The 18,431-nt window shown below is 35.6% G+C and overlaps 1 long non-coding RNA gene across 1 annotated transcript; it reads right to left on the reverse strand.

Annotated features, from left to right (window-relative positions):
• Positions 1-468: 468 nt before the first annotated feature.
• On the reverse strand, positions 469-18,077 carry LOC136042787 (uncharacterized). The gene is made up of 4 exons (XR_010621430.1): positions 18,001-18,077; positions 9,926-10,011; positions 3,573-3,670; positions 469-904 (listed from the first exon to the last, which is right to left on the reverse strand). It is a non-coding gene; the product is annotated as an uncharacterized LOC136042787 (long non-coding RNA).
• Between the last annotated feature and the right edge of the window lie 354 nt (positions 18,078-18,431).

An 18,431-nucleotide genomic window follows, 5' to 3' on the forward strand; every position in this document is an offset into this window, starting at 1 on the left:
CCGATGGTCAATATATTTGACAGAATGAATTATTTTAGTCATTTTATAATTATTATAACTTCGCCATTAGTGAGCATATAGATACAGTAAACCCTAGCATTGGGGTTTTTGGACAAGCAAGATCCCCTTCCTACTTTTATCAGGTTCACTCTATATATGAAAAAAAGTCCTAGCTACATTTTTTAAGTTATAGCATTAATCCACAAAAATAAAATGGCGGGCCCAGAAATAGGTCTGTCGAAACTGTTTTTGAAACATAACCACAAAATCACTTTTCCTCCATGGCATCCCCTTCTTAAAAGGGGATGCTTGAAGTTGAAAGTATACAATAGTTGTTCGTGTATAATAAATGCTCTTCATTAATTATTTTGATAAACATAGTTATGTATTTATTTTAATTTTCCCTATCTTGTACTCCGTCCCTATGAACTATCCCTAAATCTAAGAACAACAAGCAGTTTGCAAGAATACAAAGAAACAATATTTTATTGATTAAATTTATATATAAATATAAAATAAAAAAATGTTCTTGTATGTTGAGTCAGGAAGAGGTTCTTTGGCAGGAGCAGAGGCCACATAATTGCACAGCTTTAATGAGCAGTAAATTCGTTAGGTGAAGGATGAGCAAAAAAGAAAATTGATTAAAATTTTTTTAAGGGTTCTATTTTTTTTAGTAAAATATAAAAAGGGGAGCAAAAAAAATATACGCGAATTTTACTCAGATTCTATTTAACTTGAGGTTTAGAACCCTTGTTTTTTTTATTTAAACATTAAAATTATAAGAAACCAGTTCTGCTGCACTGTCTTTTTATGTAAAAATAAGCGTCTATACACAAAAAGACGAATGCAACAGAAAACAGGCTTATACAGAGTTACGAAATTTACTGCCCAGCTACTTCATTATCTAGAAAAGAAAAGGAAAGTCAATCATTTGCAGACAATAGACAATATGTTTTTCCGAACTAAAAAATTTATAAAAGGATAAATTTTGAAGACTGGCTAAATACATTACAAGAGCGATAACCTCAAGATGGTTGCGATGTCTGGTCAAGACCTTTTTTCTTCATATGTAATTATGCTTGCTATTAACAGATCCTTTTAGACTTTCCTGGAACATTTTGTGATATAGGAAAATCACAGATACAAATGTGTTCCTTAAATCTAAATTAGTCAATACAAGAGAAATGCTAAATGTGAAAAAGAGCACTACCTAAGGAGGGGCGGGGGTAGCATAGATATGTTTTTGGCGGAAAAGAAATTTTCTGGGCAAAAACTTTCATGAGTAGATAAGGTATGATTTAAAAAATTTACATTTTCTAAGAGCCCCACGAAGATATAACCATCAAAAAATTGATGAAGAACTAATATATTATACAATATATATATATATATATATATATATATATATATATATATATATATATATATATATATATATATATATATATATATATATATATATATATATATATATATATATATCATTTTATCATATATATAAATCACTTTAGCTCTTAAAGAGGGCACTATAACTTCAGACTCTTTGCCACAATGCTGCTTTTTAAACAAATTAAAAACTTTAGCGTAAAGAGCAAGGGATTGCGGAGGGGACAACCCATTTCATATACGGAGTAATTTCTGTTCGTTTTAAGTTTTAATGTTACTCCTTACTTTCAATTAAAAAACAAGTTTTTATGTAATTCTAATCAAACGACCATTAGATTTCAGGAGTGAGTAGGTGGCAAAAAATACAAAATTCCGCATTTTTGTAGATAGCATCTTGAAATTTCTACAGTAGGGTTCTCTGAGATGCTGAATCTGATGGTGTGATTGTCGACTTTTGTGAGCTATGACTTTTTGGGGGTGTTTCCCCCTATTTTCTAAAATAAGACAAATTTTCTCAGGCTTGTAACTTTTGATGCGTAAGACTAAACTTGACAAAACTTATATATTTAAAATCAGCATAAAAAAACACTTTTTTTTATTTACCTATTGGTATCAATATTCCGTTTTTACAGTTCAGTTACTATTGAGCCGGGTCGCTCCTTATTACAGTTCGTTACCACAAAGTGTTTGATGCCTTGGTGAAAGCGCAAGAAGTGACATTAACAGTTAAAACGAATAGAAATCATTTCGTAGATGAAAGGGGCTGTCCCTTCCTCAACGCCCCGCTCTTTACGCTAAAGTTTGACTATTTCTCACAACTCTACTTTCAATGCTTTGTTGAAATTAAAACCCGTTTTTTCTTGCTTAATTTTCCATTAATAGAAAAGTATTGTTCAGTGCTTTGTTGAAATTAAAACCCGTTTTTTCTTGCTTAATTTTTCGTAAAAAGAAAAGCAGTGTGGTCTAAGAAATTATTCAGAAGCCAAACTCGACTGTTCTTTCCTTATGAAATAAAACCAAGTAATGACAGTATCACACCTTTTAACCTAGCGTTTGTCACAATAGTGAAGCAGCTTTTGTTCTTTGGGTGCAGGTGCAGAAGAAAACAGAAGAAGCTTGGATTCAGTTTCCTTGGAGGAAGAAGAAGAAAAACAACAGACAACTACAGTTTTCAAATACCTCATAGCATTTAAACTAGACCCAGTTTGGAGGCTTTAATTAGGACAAGATTTGAACAATGGAAGCCACAATGCATGTAAATGCGAGTTGATTCTGCTTTCTGTCTACACAGGTAGGGGCGTCACAAGGGAGGGGGGGAGCAACCCAAAATTTTTGAGATTCAGTGAAATGCGAAGCAAAAATTACAATGATTCCGGAAAAACAGAGAAGCTAAAATGGAATCTCAGAGGGTCGAAAATTCAAATTCGATTTCAACACCAATTCCAAGATCCAGAAGTTAAGGTCCAAAATTCAGTAGCACAATTTGTAAATTATGCAAAGGAAGTCTTGCAGCGACATGCCTAGTTATCAAATATAGTTAAAGCCGAATCAAATCTAAAATCGTATCGAAAATCCGAAAAAAAAGTAGAGGATTTGCTTGACTTTTGCAAGAAATTTTAATTTTATTCATCTCTTCTTCCCAAGGGAATTTTCTGGAAATGATATGATAAAATTAAAAAAATTATTTTTTATTTTTGTACAGTTGCCTATCAGCCTAATTTAAACTAGGAAAGTAAAATCTGTTTCTTACCTTAAATAAGCTTTTCGCTTACCTAATTTACTGCTTTTGCAGTGGCATATAACATAATAATATCATAAAACAAGCAAAAAATGGCCTTGGTTGCCTAAGTTCAAAAATATACTTTTAATTCATGGCTTCTTAGAAATATTCTTAAGTTGTGATCATTGATCTGAGCTAAAGTTTTCATCTTTGTTCTAAAAAAAGAAACAATTGAAGGCATTTTCTCCTTAACTTTTTTGCATGCAAAATTAAAAGCAAATTTTTACTGTTGTGACTCTTTCAGTATTGTCATTGATTCAAGCAGTTTAAATATTTTGTTAATACATTACATTCTGAGTCCATTCTATGGACAAAGATAAAGTTTATAGAAAAGGACACTTTGTAATCCTCTAAATTCTAAGAGAGTAAAATTTATTTTTATAAGCAAATGTAAGCAATTACTCACCCGTTCCGTTCGTACCATCTCAACTCGTGAGACTTCGCGGAGTCCACAGTGATCGTTGGAAAGTCGACTCGGGTTGATGACTCGGGTTGAGTGGTAATCTAAAACAAACAATTTTTACTAGGAAAAAAAAATAAAAATATAGATATAAGTACTTACTAGCAATGTGATATGAGATCAGATTGTTAGTTACATGATTTAGTTTTAACAAGGTACTGACTTGTTAAAAAAATCATGGATAAATGTTATAAACATTTATGTGATTTAACATTACCAGATGAAGGCTTCGCTAGTTGGAGCTTTAAGCACCTACCACCAATCTGGAAAAGCGAAGTACTGTCGACGTCTTTGAAGGTCCCTCTCTTAGACTCTAATCATTCTCATCACTTTATGCTTTAGTGAGACCTGGTCAATAAAGGCTGAGGATGAACGAAGAATCTTTGTGTTTGAAAATAAATACCTACGCTACATATACTGGTTATCAACCTCCGTAAACTCCTCCGCTGCTCCCGTATCTGGATGAAAAGTCAATTTGAAAGTGGTGCCTCCCTGCTAGAACTGAGCTTTCCACTCGAAAGCAGAAACATGGTTTGATGATACGAACGTTTGGCTGCACGATTTCAGATACTCCTCTCTGACATAGGCTATAACTCCACTTCACTTCGCACACCATAGACTCTGGCTCGGGGACAAGCAAAAACCATCCTTTTTGGGCATTTGTAATGTGGTAATCAATGTTACCATTATAATTAGAATGTATCAAGGGTGGATTGACGTCAATGAAAATTTCCGGATTTGTGTCACTTGTTGTGACAGGTATCACTGGATTTAATCTTCTAAGTCCTTCATCAATATTCATTTGGTTTATGTTAATCTGGTCAGTTTCCTGATGCGCCTTCCAAATTTCATCATCCTAGCTTACCTTTAAGTGCCAAGACTAGCAAAACCGCAACCGACAAATCCGACCAACAGAACTTGTGATCGCTATATGTCATTTAGTAGATACTAAGTGTCATGAAAATTACGATATTTCATCAATAAGAGAGACCTAATTAGTTTTTCCAGAGCAACCAAATTTGTGGTAAATTTAAAACCTAATTTAAATATACTTCTAAAATACAGTCTTGACGCACAGCTATAATTAAGAAACAACTATCCAATTATTATAAAATATAATTATTCATCAGTTTATTCTGAAAGTTACACATTCTTACATTCAGCTGTGCAGTTTTAATGACATTTAATAGTTAGACAAAGGTCTGAAAAGCTGCTTCTTCAGGTTCTTTTCTTCTTCTTTTTTAATAACAATTAGAAGTTAGACAAGGGAAAGCATAGCCAATACTTTAATAGCGGGTAATATTCTAATTTATTAAATGCTGACAAGCTCCGCGTTTTAAGTTATTAAATTGCTGATAGTTTTTCAAATCATACTGGGAACTAACCTGGAAAATTCCCCTTATATAAATCCCCCAGACAATTCCCTACTTGTTGAAAATACAATTCCCTACTCGCTGAAAATACCCCACAAATTTCTACTTACTTTCGTAAAAAAAAAAACGTTAAGTAATTTCAAATCATGCTGGAAATCCCCTCTCCCCAAAGTGAAAAAAAATCCCTTTTTGGGAAGTCCCTTCCACCAGAAAATCCTGAAGAAATGGTGGAAATGGGAGGGGTGTTGGTTGCCCTCAAATCACACCCAACTATTAACAAGAGCTAAGATCTCATATGGCACTTGTGACGAGGCAAGAAGAGCTAAGAGCCAAGAAACTCATATGGTATGAGCTCTAATAAAATTCTACGAATCAATAGATTGATTTAAAATAAGAGCTCTTAGTCACAATGTCCTTCTAAATATCAAAATTCATCAAGATCCGATCACCCACTTGCAAGTTATAAATACCAAACCTTTTCTAATTTTTCCTCTCCCTTTGGTCCCTCCAGATGGTCGAACCCGGGAAAACAACTTTACCAAGTCAATTTGTCCAGCTCCCTGACACGCCTATCAATTTTCATCGTCCTAGCACGTCCAAAGGCACCAACCTCGCCAAATCACTGAACCCCTCCCCCCAATTCAACCAGAGAGCGAATCCAGTACGATTCCGTCAATCACGTATCAAGGAAATTTACTTATTCTATCCACCAAGCTTCATCCCGATTCCTCCACTCCAAGTGTTTTCCAAGATTTCCCCCTCCAACTCCCCAAATGTCAAAAGATCTGGTTGGGATTTGAAATAAGAGCTCTGAGACATGAATTCCTTCTAAATATCAAATTTCAGTAAGATCCGATCACCTATTCGTAAAATAAAAATACCCCAATTTTCACGTTTTCCAAGAATTCCGGTTTCCCCCTCCAACTCCCCCCGATGTCACAGGATCTGGTCGGAATTTAAAATTAGAGCTTTAAAGCGCAAGACCCTTCTAAATATCAAATTTTATTAAAATCTGGTCACCGTTTCGTAAGTTACAAATACCTCAATTTTCAAAATTACCCCCCCCCCCGCAACTCCACCAGAGAGCAGATCCGGTCCGATTATCTCAGTCACGTGTCTTAGACATGATTTTATTCTTCCCATCCAGTTTCATCCTGATCTCACCGCTTTAAGTATTTTCTAAGATTTCCGGTTCCCCTCAACTGCCCCCCCCCCAATTACGCTGGATCCGGTTGAGATTTAAAATAAGAGATCTGAGTCACGAGGTCCTTCTAAATATGAAGTTTCATGAAGATCCGATCACTCCTTCGTAAGTTAAAAATACGTCATTTTTTCTAATTTTTCAGAATTAACTCCCCTCCCCCAATAGAGCAGATCCGTTCCAATTATGTAAATCACGTATCTAAGACTTCTGCTTATTTTTCCCACCAAGTTTCATCCCGATCCCTCCAATCTAAGCGTTTTCCATGATTTTAGGTTCCCCCACCCCAAACTCCCCCCAATGTCACCAGATCCGGTCGGGACTTAAAATAAGAGCTTTGAGACACGATATCCTTCTAAATATCAAATTTCATTGAGATCCGATCACCCGTTCGTAAGTTAAAAAAACCTCATTTTTTTAATTTTTCATAATAACCCCCCCCCCCCAACTACCCCAGAGAGAGCAGATCCGTTCCGGTTATGTCAATCATGTATCTACGACTTGTGCTTATTTTTCCCAACAAGTTTCATCCCGACCCCTCCACTCTAAGTGTTTTCCAAGTTTTAGGTTTCCCCCTCCCAACTCCCCTCCATGTCACCAGATCTAGTCGGGATTTAAAATAAGAGCTCTGAGACACGATATCCTTCTAAATATCCAATTTCATTGAGATCCGATCACCCGTTCGTAAGTTAAAAATACCTCATTTTTTCTAATTTTTCAGAATCAACCCCCCCCCCCAGCTACCCCAAAGAGAGTGGATCCGTTCCGGTTGTGTCAATCGTGTATCTAGGACTTGTGCTTATTTTCCCCACCAAGTTTCATCCCGATCCCTCCACTCTAAGTGTTTTCAAGATTTTAGGTTCGTCACCAGATCCGGTCGGGATTTAAAATAACAGCTTTGAGACACGATATCCTTCCAAACATTAAATTTCATTGAGATCTGATCAAACGTTCAAAAGTTAATAATAACTCAGTTTTTCTAATTTTTTCGAATTAACCGGCCACCCCCCCCCAGATGGTCAAATCAGGAAAATGACTATTTCTAATTCAATCTGGTCTGGTCCCTGATACGCCTGCCAAATTTCATCGTCCTAGCTTACCTGGAAGTGCCTAAAGTAGCAAAACCGGGACCGACAGACCGACAGAATTTGCGATTGCTATATGTCACTTGGTTAATACCAAGTGCCATAAAAACCGGACTTTCAATTATAATAGATACATCCAACGAACCGGCTTTTTATGCTGACTTCAAATATATAGAATTAATTAAGTTTAATGTTACCCATCAAAACCAACGAACCAGAGATAATTTACCTTATTTTCAATAAAGGAAAACACTTCAAAAACTCAAGGGATCTTAGTGAAAATCACATCATCAGATCCACCATATCAAAGAACCCTACTGTAGATGTTTCAAGCTCCTAATTACAAAAATATGGAATTTTGTGTTTTTTGCCAGAAGAAAGGTCACGGTTGCGTGTTTATTTGTTCTTGTTTTTCCCAGGGGTGACTGTATGGAGCCAATGGTACTAGAATATCAGGAGATGACTCATTCAGACGGAAATAAAAGTTCTAGATCTCCTTTTTAAGTGACCAAAAATATGAGAGGGCAACTAACCCCCTCCCACACCCCTTTTCCTCAAAGACATCTGATTAAAATTTTGAGATACCCATTTGATTCATCATAATTGACGTACCCCCCCCCCCCCCAGAGTCCCTGGGGATGGGGACAATGTTCAATGGAGAGAGAGGTTTCCGAGGAGAATTCGACAGCAGCAAAGGGAAAGTAATTTTCAAGTATTATTTGAAAACGGTCAGAAATTGATAAAAAAAAAAACGTGTTTTTTTTTTCAACTGGGAGTAAGGAGCAACATTAACACTTAAAACGAAACTATTTCGCATATGAGAGGGGGCCCTTGCATCAACCCTTGCTCTTTACGCTAAAGTCTTAAAGTTTAAAAAAAAATAAGTTTTTTATTCAAATTAAAAAGCCCCTGTGTTCGAGCAGTATTTCGTAAAGAATTGTGAGAAAAAGTCAAACTTTAGCATAGAGAGCGATGCTTGAGGAAGGGCAACCCCCTTCATATATGGAATAAATTTTGTTCTTTTTAAGGTTTAATGTAGTTCCTTACTCTTAGTTGAAAAAAAACATGTCTTTTTTCATTTCTTTCCAAAGATCGCGTGGGTCAAAAAATTTAAAACTGAACAGTTATCTCTTGAAATCAAGATGCCACGAAAAGGTGTTGAATACAACAAGATAAGGTCTATCTTTCTTTCCTTTATAATTGTCTAGACAATCCTTCTGTAATGTAAGAAATTTAAGAACTCTCCGTAGGTACTGGAACAAAGAGAATCTGGACAACAGTGCGAATAACATTTGATGTTATTCAGACATGGACAGTAATTTCGCGAGAAAATATTAGAAAACAGGGAAACAGTTGTAATTACTTCCGATTCCCTCTTAAGGAGTTGTGTTGCCGAGTTTGCGCAACAACTGTGTGGCGCAAGCGTTAATATATATATATATATATAGAACAGGGAGCCCGGCGGCTTCGAAGTCGGACCCCAGCACCCGGTACGCGGTAGGCTTCTATATATAGATTCGCATTGTCGCTTGTCTTCGAAACTCAGATAATTTGAGCCTTTTCTTGATGTCATGACGTCCAAATGGGCCTTAAATTAGAAGTAGTGGCTTTGTAAAATTACATTTTATTTATTGTACCTTTAACTTCTGCCTCGGCTTGTCTCTTGTCATCATGGAACACAAATCGCCGAACCTCTGTTTCTTTTAATTGTTCAGATGATGGGACAAAAAATTCTTTTTCTTCCGAAGATTTATCTAGTCTAGGTTTATAGGTCTAGGGGTTCTAAAAATACTTTAGCATAAAGAGCGAGGTATTTAGGAGGAGATAAATACCTTGCTCTTTATGCTATAGTATTTTTAGTAATTTCAACTATTTATTCTACGGCCTTTCGGATTCAGTGGTCATTCTTAAAGAATTGGGACAAAACTTACGATTTAGTGCAAAGAGCGAGGTATTAACGAGAGTACAAACCCCCTCATATACATAATAAAAATTTAAGAATATAAAAGTTTGTTACGTAAGCTAATTCGTAAGTGATATGAGAGTCAACCCTTTAAAGTCAACAGTTTTAACAATTAGTTTCCTAAGAACTCCCCCTTCTTTCTCCTGTCCTATCCCTCCTGAAATGTCTGTTAATACTATGACATTGCTGGGTGTTACCATCTCAAGTGACGTAAAATGGGATTGCCATGTTAAGGATTTCTTAAAAGTACAAATACTGCATTTTCTTTCCTCAAACTCCTTAAAAAATTTAAATGTCCTAAATCACATCGTTTGAAGATTTTTCTACTACCCTCGAATACGCTTGTCCTGTTTGGCATCCTGGCATCTCCAATAAATTGTCGGACAGAATAGAGGCAGTTCAAAAAAGGTGCCTGAGAATTATCTTCAATGAGGGTAAAGTGCCTTACATTTCCCTTCTTCGGAGAGCAAATCTAGTCAACCTTAAGAAAAGGAGAGCACACATTTCCTTGGGTTTTGTCCACGATGCCGTGCATAACCCTCGCACCACTTCTGTTGTCCCTAGTGATCATTACACCCCCCCCCCCTCAAACTCGCTCCCAACGTTTTGTTTCAAGAAAAATCCCCATTCTTCCCCAAATAAGAGTTTTCACTGAAAGATATAGAACAATTACTTACTCTTTCGTACCAAGCCTCTTCCTGATTCGTCGTTTTTGATTCTTCAAAATCCACGACCTTGAGTGACGGTGGCTGATTGTTTAGATCTAAAAACAAAAAAAAAGGTTCTAAAAGCAAAGAAATAGCAATAACAAAATAACTAATGCCAAATAAACAAATCATAAACACATTTACCCAACATATATTTCATAACATCATTATTAAACTTGTCAGCCCTACTTCCCAAAAAAATTAGAATTTTTTACCAAAACTAAATTAGGCATATTCACTATTAAAAACCACGATTTTTAAGGTTTTCTTGTTTCAAAACCATTAAGTTTTTTAGACAGTACAACGTTTTTGTTAGTATACTACGTTGAACTGTGCAAACAAACGAGCCAACTAACTAGTTAAATTTTGTCCGCAAAACTCGCATTAACAATATTTTTATTCCCAAAAGACAACTACACGTTAAAAAAAAGCTGTATCTTGTTAAACCGTTAGCTACGCAGGTTTTGTAGAATCAATTCAGTTTCCTTCCCCTTTGTAGAAGCCAGATTGGGTAAAAGGAATGCAAACGACTCTGGTTCTTGGTTCCCACCTAGTTTGGTTAGGATTCTAGCCTAATAAATCCGGTTAACACAAGAATTTAGGGCCTTTTCCTCCCACAGAGGCCCCAAGTGGACCCCAGAAAAGCCACAGCGCAAAAATTAGCTTTCAATATCTGCCATTTTTTTTTTCAAATCCGACACACTGTTCTTTGAGCAGCCAGATAACAACTACTCACTGCTCTCAAATTACCTAGAGAAACAAGACCGGCTCTGACCCCAAAAACCCAAGTGGAGCACTAACTTCTATTTTCAAACGAGTTTTATCCATACCCAGTAGCTTATGTTGGTGGTGTCCTCATGACAAGAACTTAGAAAATCCTTCTCCATATACGGCAGATTGGGTATGAACTCCCTAAAATACAGCTAGGACACTTCCTTTAACTTCCGATCAGATTCGGGGCAGATATAATCGGAGCAGATCCTGTTCAGGTAGATGTCGTGGAAATATATCTTAGGGAACACCCCCCCCCCCTAAGGTCAAAATAGGCAGGGATTCTAAAAAAAGAACTAAGATCCTTACTTTTACTTCCGACCAAGTTTACCTTGATGTCCCAATTAAGAGTATTTAGGATCCATCCTCTTTCCCTACTCATACAAGATGTTATTAGGTTCAGATCCCCAAAAGGCGGAAATAGGAAGCTTTTACTTCCTTTCAACAACTGGTTTACTCCCCCCCCCCCTCAATAGTTCTAACTAAGACAATATCTCTTGCTTTTCAACAATTTTGGTCAAGATCAAACTCTTCCTTCTGCAACATATCCTAATGAAAAGAATTTATAGTACGTGATGTACATCAACACCTTCTGGTACATGTACAAATGACATTTTCCTAGGATCACAACTGAAGTGAAAACAGGTCTTCCTTCAAATATAAGTATGCTAAAGGAGCTGGCTATTTTTTGAGGTGGAATCGTAGCCTATGCAAAAAGAATTCTGGAAGGAATCCACAACTAGAATTTTTTTTTATCTAAATGGTCCAATCAAAATTTTGAGATAGCATCCTACTTTTTATGGCTGTAATGAGAGAAAGGTTAAGATGGCTAGGGCACGCTTTGTGGAAGAAGGATGACAGATTACCGAAGATTGTCCTTTTTGGCCAGCCGTCTAGGGCTAAACAGAAAGCTGGTCATCCACGGTTGGGGTGGGAGGATTTCATAAAGAAAGCTTTAAATGAAATGGGAATTTTCTGGTAGTGTAAAGAGGGAAGCTTTGAATGGATTGGGATGGAAGAGGACTGAGCTTAGCCGTGTTGGCCTCAGGTGGCTTGGTGTTGCGGTAATTTGTTTGTGGTAGAAGCATCATTTTGTTCAGAACAGTTGAAAGGCCGAACAATTATACCTTTCGAGATCCCACGATCCTTCTGGGAATAGGTCTTAGTTATAAAATTTGCCCGTTGCTTACGTAGCCTATTATAGGGAAGTATACATAAATTTTTTGAGTGGGTGAGATTTTCTGAAAGTGAAATTCTTCACTGGGAGAATTTCCCATGGGAGGTAAATTTCTCATGAGAAATTTTACACCAGGGAAATTTGCTAGAATTCTTATACGAAGTTTTACCTTAATACCACGATCCTCCTGAGAATAGGTCTAAGTTATAAGATTTGCCCGTTGCTTACGCAGCCTATTATAAGGAAGTGTACATAAATTTTTTGAGTAGGGGAGATTTTCTACTAGTAAAATTTTCACGGGGAGAATTTCCAATGAGAGGGAAGTTTTTTAGGGGGTAAATTTTTCATGAGAAATTTAACACCAGGGGAATTTGCTAGAATTCTTATACGAAGTTTTACCTTAATACCACAATCCTCCCGAGAATAGGTCTAAGTTATAAGATTTGCCCGTTGCTTACGCAGCCTATTATAAGGAAGTGTACATAAATTTTTTGAGTAGGGGAGATTTTCTACTAGTAAAATTTTCACGGGGAGAATTTCCAATGAGAGGGAAGTTTTTTAGGGGGTAAATTTTTCATGAGAAATTTAACACCAGGGGAATTTGCTAGAATTCTTATACGAAGTTTTACCTTAATACCACGATCCTCCTGAGAATAGGTCTAAGTTATAAGATTTGCCCGTTGCTTACGCAGCCTATTATAGGGAAGTATACATACATTTTTTAAGTGGGGGAGATTTTCTGCTAGTAAAATTTTTCACGGGGAGAATTTCCAATGAGAGGGAAGTTTTTTAGGGGGTAAATTTTTCATGAGAAAATTAACACCAGGGGAATTTACTAGAATTCTTATACGAAGTTTTGCTGTTAAGAGCAGGGCGATGAGGGAGGGACAATCCCTTTCATATACGGAATATTTTCTGTTCTTTTTAAGTTTTAAAACTTAAAAGGAAGATATACTATCAACCATAAGTTGTCGAGCCAGCTCTTACTAGGTTTTATTTCTCGTTTGAATCTCTTTAATTGCATATTCAAGATAGATCATTGGCAGGTGGTGAGAACTCCTTGATGTGGCTGAATTAGCGCAATGGATGTTTCTTATATCCATTATATATAATGGATATTTGTTATATGGTTTATTATATCTTAAATTTGTTTTAAGTATCTGAAATTCACTCATGTAAGCGTCTTCACCTCAAAGCAGCCAAGTCTTCAAATGACAGGTAGATCTTTCAATTAGAACAGGGGCGGATCCAAGGAGGGTACGGGGGCGCAACCCCCCCCCCCCCTCATGACATGGCGTTGTATTTGTGGTTGGGACTGCTTGCTCCGGTTTGGGTCTGGACGAAAGTAATTTTACTTTGTTATTAATTTTTAATACTTGAGTTTTTCATAATTTTTTTAATTTAAGACTGTTTTTTTTTTTCGCAAACCAGTTTGAAACAAGATTTTAGTCACTTTGTGCGGTCTTTGTTAGATTTTACTAATGTTGCATACCGCCAAAATTATTTAATTAAATTCAGATTTATCAACGGAATCTGTCCGTATTACCGCAAAAGACAACTGCGAGGCGAAAATCTTCATTTCGTAATAACAAGGAGGAGAAATTTAAAATCCTAACTTCTTTAGGCTGTCAAAATGATATTTCAGGATTGTGTTGTCACAACAGGATTGAAAAGCAAAATATTTACTTCTTTTTAATGTCAAAAATTTGTTTTCGAGTCTTGCTATGGCACTGAGGCAAAGAAATTGATAGGCCAGGCCCATCATTACTTTTTTGGCAGTCTGTTTTGATTTTTTGTGTTTGCTTTTTTTTTGCAAAGAGGGGTGGCTTTTCCAACGTAGCCTAGTTGTTTTTTAGGGGATTTGTATAATAGAAAGTAAATATATGAGAAGCACAAAAATTATTAATTTTCTTATTATTTGTTATTATTATTGTTAATATTAAGTATTAGTTTTGGAATATTTTGAGAAATAGTGGCCACTTTACTGCCCATTTTCATCCAATTAAAGCTCTGCATTATATGGCATATCACCTCCTCTGTTCATCCTAGAACATTAAAATAAAGGCCAAACTCTTTAGCACTTTAGACCATTTCCACTACCTACCTACGACGCATAATTGTCGAGGTTCTCTTTAAATTAGCAGGTATTTCTTTGTTTGCAAGTTTATCCGAGCAACCTATTATGCGCCCCCCCCCCCTCCAAAGAAAATCCTGGATCCACTATTTTCTCTCTGAAAATCCAATTTTAAATAGCAAATTTCAAGACATTAAAATGTCTTATCAAACAGTTCGTGGTAATGAACTGTAGTAAGGAGCGACCCGGCTCAATAGTAAACAAAATTCTAAAAAACGGAATTTCGATGCTAAAAGATATATCAAAAGAATTGGATTTTTTTGCTAATTTAGATATATAAGTTTCATCAAATTTAGTCTTTTTCATCAAAAGTTACGAGCCTGAGAAAATTTGCCTTATTTTGGAAAATAGGGGGGAACACCCCCTAAAAGTTATAGGATCTTAACAAAAATCACACCATCGCATTCAGCATATCAGAGAACCCTATAGAAAAAATTTCAAGGTCCAATCTACAAAAATGTGGGATTTTGTATTTTTTGCCAGAAGACAAATCACGGGTGCGTGTTTGTTTGTTTTTTTTTTCCCCCAGGGGACATCGTATCGACCAAGTGGTCCTAGAGTGTTGCAAGATGGCTCATTCTAACGGAAATGAAAAGTTCTAGTGCCCTTTTAAGTGACCAAAAAAATTGGAGGGCACCTAGGCCCCCTCCCACGCTCATTTTTTCCCCAAAGTCAACAGATCAAAATTTTGAGACGGCCATTTTGTTCCGCATAGTCGAAAACCATAATAACTATGTCTTTGGGGATGACTTGCCACAACTATGTCTTTGGGGAGGGGCTGCAAGTTACAAACTTTGACCAATGTTTACATACAGTAATGGTTATTGGGAAGTGTACCGACATTTTCAGGGGCATTTTTTTGGTTTGGGTGTGGGGTTCAGGGGAGGGGCCTATATGGGAGGATCTTTCATTGGAGGAATATTTCATGGGGGAAGAGAAATTCAATGAAAAGGGCGCAGGATTTTCAAGCATGACTATTAAAAAAAACAAACAATGAAAATATAAACATGAAAAAGTTTTTTCAATTGAAAGTAAGGAGAAGCATTAAAACTTAAAACGAACAGAGATTATTACGCATATGAGGGGTTCTAAAAATACTTTAGCATAAAGAGCGAGGTATTTAGGAGGAGATAAATACTTTGCTCTTTATGCTAAAATATTTTTAGTAATTTCAACTATTTATTCTACAGCCTTTCTGATTCAGGGGTCATTCTTAAAAAATTGGGACAAAACTTAAGATTTAGAGTGAAGAGCGAGGAATTAACGAGGGGACAAACCCCTTCATATATATAATCAAAAATATAAGAATATAAAAGTTTGTTACGTAAGTTAATTCTTAAGTTACGTATATTTTTTACTAATAAAAACATTTGTTAAAAATTAAAAGTTCTAGTTGCCTTTTTAAGTAACCGAAAAATTGGAGGGCAACTAGGCCTCCTTCCCCACCCCTCATTTCTCAAAATCGTCTGATCAAAACTAAGAGAAAGCCATTTAGCAAAAAAAAAATTAATATGCAAATTTCATTTTAATAATTTATGTATGGAGAGCCAAAATCAAACATGCATCAATTCAAAAACTTTTCAGAAATTAAATTTACAAAAAACAAGTTTTTTGAAATGAAAATAAGGAGCGACATTAAAACTTAAAACGAACAAAAATTACTCCGTATATGAAAGGGGCTTTTCCTCCTCAACACCCCGCTCCTTAGGCTAAAGTTTGATTCTTTCTCGCAACTCTACTTTTTAAAACAATAAAAAACTTTAGCGTAAAGAGTGGGGCGTCGAGGAGGAAAAGCCCCTTTCATATACGGAGTAATTTCTGTTCGTTTTAAGTTTTACTGTTGCTCCTTACTTTCATTTCAAAAAACTTGTTTTTTTTTATTTAATAACAAGACAAAGAGCCTGAGTCATAACCAAGATAACAGCAGGGACAGACAGGACGAGAATATGTATTATTGCATAATAACTTTGTCACTAATTTTTTGTATCAACATTTTTATACCATCTTACTTTCAACACATTTATTTGAACTTTATCCCTCACCAGATTTTAGATTAAATTTACAACCATTTCCACTGCCTACCACGACGCATAATTGTTGAGGCTCCTTTTAAATTGAGGGTATTTCTTTGGGTAGTACTTTTCTTTGTTTATCCAATCGCAAGTTTATCCAAGCAGCCTATTATGTGCCCCCCCCCCCAAAAAAAAAAATTCCTGAATCCACTATTTTCTCTCTGAAAATTCAATTTAAAATAACATATTTCTTAAATTTATCCAAAAATATTTAACCTTTTAAAAATTAATATATATTGAGACAAAGAGCTGATGCATTGAGCAGTTTGAACGGTTTATATTATAACCAGTTGTATTAAAATAAAGGCCAAACACATTACCACTTTAGACCATTTCCACTACCTATCTATGATGCATAATTGTCAAGGTTCCCTTTTAATTGCGGGTATTTCTTTGTTTGTAAGTTTATCAAAGCACCTATTATGCCCCCCCCCCCAAAAAGAAAATCCTGGATCCACTATTTTTGCTCTGAAAATACAATTTGAAATAACAAATATCAAAACATTAAAATGTCTAATAACAAGACGAAGTGCCTGAGTCATAGATCTCAGCAAAGAATGTCTAAACAGGTTTTTTTCGAAGTGACCGAGAAAAAGCAAGGCTCTGACTGAGATTGTGTATTATTGCATAATATCTTTGTCAATAGGAGAAACATATGACCAAGTATTAGCTGAACTGATAGCTTTTGCCAAATTCGAAAATATGTAGCACTTTATAAGCAAAACTATTCAAATTAATGACCTACTTGTTCAGAAAATGGAGACAATTTTAATTGTGAAAAAATCAAATTTCTAGGTGGTATAATAAAGTAGTTATAGTAGATTGAATGTCAAAAAGTGTGAAGAGTGAACAAAGTGACTGAGTACCGGTTGTCTTACCCTAGCTTCTATGATAATATTGCCCTCTAGAGGGAGGAGTGGAGTGAATACCTTCAGGGAACATACTTTAACATGTAGACACATCCCTGAAAGTTTCATTTTCCTTTCCAAGATAGCAAGAAGTCAATTAACTAGAATTTTACCAAAAAAACATCAAGTGGTGTATTCAATTTATTGTAAAGTCAATAATATAAAGAGTCATATATTTACCAATGTTGGATCATAGAACTGAGTAGGCTATTTTAGGATTTATAAATAAAAATTCAAAATCTTTGTATTTTTCTCTGAAAGGGATATTGATTAAAAGAAGGTAAAATTCTAGTTAAGTGACTTCTTGCTATCTTGGACTAGGTTAGGAAAATGAAACTTCCTGGGATGGGTCTACAGGCTAAAGTATGTCTTGGGAAGGTATTTTAAAGTACTTAAACAACAGGAATTATATTTTCAGAACTAGGCTAAAGGCACAGAAAAAGCAACTGGTAGCTGAAAATTAAGGTAAAATGTTATTTTGTCAAAATTTCGATTGTAATAGGCCTGCCATGTATGCAAATTTCAGGGCCCTCTAGAGGAAGGAGTAGAGGTGGGTACTTTAAAATACCTTCCCAGGATATACTTTCGACTGTAGACCCATCACCAAAAGTTTCATTTTCCTAACCTAGCCCCTTTCCAAGATAGCAAGAGGTCACTAAACTAGAATTTAACCAAAAAAAACTATAAGTTCCAAAAACTTTTCAGCCTACTAATGGGCATCAAGGAATGATTAAATTAATTATTTTTCAGGTGTTTTCACTTATGTGTAATGCTTATTTTGAGTAGGAATACCTGAATACTAACATCCAGCTATAAGTTTTAACATCATTTACTAAAGAGGTGTAGGCTAAACGGACTCCATCAGTCTATTTTGAAAAAGTAAAATTGGCAACCTTATGATTCCCTATCTTTCCCTTAAAAAAAAATAAGAAACGATAAACTCTAGAAGACAAGGTGGAACAAGCATTCAAGATTCAACTTACAAAATACGATTACTAAGGATGCGGCCTCTCCTTTTCTACCGCCATTTTTGTTTCCAAAATTGTGATGTTGCTGTTGCTAAAAATTATATTAAATGAAATAGTACCATGAGATACTGAGAAAGAGAGTCATCTATTCTTTCTGTTTAAGGCTAGGCGCTACTTATTGAGAAAAGGGAGTAAATTCTTACCAAAACAACGTATTTTATAATTTGTTGAAAATAAATGTCCGTTTCAGCGATATAATTATTTGGGTGATAAAAACCCATGACTAAATGCCCTTTTTCGTGAGCTGGAATGAAGGGTTAGATTAGCTTTCCATTTTTATTCTCGTTATTTGCATGATACTGCGAAGTGTCTCGGGATAGTGACTTTTAGCACACATTCAAATTATGACACTGACGACTCTTATAAAATCAATACTGATATCGATT

The sequence above is a fragment of the Artemia franciscana genome, unplaced genomic scaffold, assembly GCF_032884065.1.
Source record: "Artemia franciscana unplaced genomic scaffold, ASM3288406v1 Scaffold_2009, whole genome shotgun sequence".
Classification (NCBI taxonomy): Eukaryota; Metazoa; Arthropoda; class Branchiopoda; order Anostraca; family Artemiidae; genus Artemia; species Artemia franciscana.